The following is a 1,539-nucleotide window of genomic DNA, read 5'->3' as shown; positions in this document are numbered from 1 at the left end:
TGGCTTCTCTTTTGCTCACCAGCTCTCCTGTGGTTTCCTCCTCTCCGGTAAGCGCTCTGTGATCTTTTTCTTTTCTCTGCTGCTTTTCAGCCAAAGTTGACCCTTCCCAAACGCAAGCACAGAGGCAGCGTGTCCCAGGCACGGTTTGAGCAATGTTGCAGCCGCAGCATCCGTTCTTCCCAGTCCCGTGGGGAAGTCAGCGAACGCCATGTGCCTTTTGGTATCTTGCCGCGCTGCTGACGGACTGTGTGACTAGCGCACCCAAGCCTCTCTCCCGGTCCTTTCCGTCTGGTACGGCCCTGCCTTGCAGCAGAAGTCGTCTGCACCGTTGCGCTGCTGTTTGCGAGTTTGGTCATGCTCACGGCCTGTGCTGGGACACGGTGAAATGTGGGGTCCCTTGGTGCTCGCAGCTGTGTGCGAGGTGCGGTGCTGGTGCCTCCCGCGCTGGGTGGTGGGTGGGCGCCCGCGTCCCCGCACCGCTGCGCGCCCCAGGTGCCTGCCGCGGCAGCTGGTGCCCGCCAGGGACGGGGCTGGGTTTGGCACCCGTGCTGCAGGCAGGCGCGGAGGTGGTGCGCGTGCGCGGGGCTGCGCGGGGGCACGGGTGGGGTGGGCGCACAGGGCTGTGGGGGCAGAGGTGTGGTGTGGGGGTGCAGGGGTGTGTGTGCAGGGTGTGGGGGGGTGCACAGCGGTGTGTGGAGGTGTGGTGCAGGGGTACATGTGGGAGCGGGGGGGTGCAGGCATGTGGCCATGTGTAGGGATGTGTGCAGGCTTCAGGGACTGTGTGGAGGTGTGCGTGCAGGGGTGTGTGGGGGGGTGTAGGGGTGTGTGCAGGTGTTGGTGTCAGGGTGTGCGCGCAGGGGTGTGTGTGTGCAGGTATAGGGGTGGGTGCAGGTGTAGGTGTTAGGGTGTGGGGGCAGGGGTGTGTGTGTGCAGGTGTAGGGGTGGGTGCAGGTGTAGGTGTCTGGGTGTGGGTGCAGGAATGTGTGTGTGTGCAGGGGTAGGGGTGTGTGTGAATGGGGATGTGTGGATGTCAGGGTGTGTGTTTGTGTGTGGGCTGGTGTAGGTGCACCTGTGTCCGTGTGTGTATGTCTGTGCCCGTGTGCAGGGGTGCGAGGTGTGTGTGCACATGTATGTGTGGTGTGCCTGTGTACACTCCCTGTGTGCGTGTGTGTGTATGAGTGTGTGTGCACACACACTTCCCAGGTGTGTGTGTGTGCGCGCAGGTGTGCGTGCACACACTCCCCAGGTGTGTGTGTGTGCGTGTGCGTGGGTGTGTGTGCGCACACTCCCCAGGTGTGTGTGTGTGCGTGTGTGCGTGTGCACACTCCCCAGGTGCATGTGTGTGTGTATGCGCGGGTGTGTGCGCACACTCCCCAGGTGCGGGTGTGTGCGGGTGTGTGTGTGCGCACACTCCCCAGGTGTGTGTGTGTGTGTGTATGCAGGTGTGTGCGCACACTCCCCCGGTGCGGGTGTGTGTGTGTGCGTGTGCGCGGATGCGTGTGTGCGCGCAGGGCGGCCGGGCCGCTACCTCCTGCCGCC

At 63.9% G+C, this 1,539-nt stretch overlaps 1 protein-coding gene across 1 annotated transcript in view; it reads left to right on the top strand.

Moving 5' to 3' along the window:
• Positions 1–406: 406 nt before the first annotated feature.
• GPR75 (G protein-coupled receptor 75) overlaps positions 407–1,539 on the top strand; it is a 3,394-nt gene continuing 2,261 nt past the window's right edge. The window contains exon 1 of the mRNA XM_026074395.1: positions 407–421. The gene's annotated coding sequence lies outside the window, so the exon portion shown is untranslated. The remainder of the gene's footprint in view (positions 422–1,539) is intronic.

The sequence above is a fragment of the Apteryx rowi genome, unplaced genomic scaffold, assembly GCF_003343035.1.
Source record: "Apteryx rowi isolate R43461 unplaced genomic scaffold, aptRow1 scaffold_387, whole genome shotgun sequence".
Classification (NCBI taxonomy): Eukaryota; Metazoa; Chordata; class Aves; order Apterygiformes; family Apterygidae; genus Apteryx; species Apteryx rowi.
Note: the sequence above shows the minus strand (reverse complement) of the source record. Positions and strands in the feature narration are given on the sequence as shown.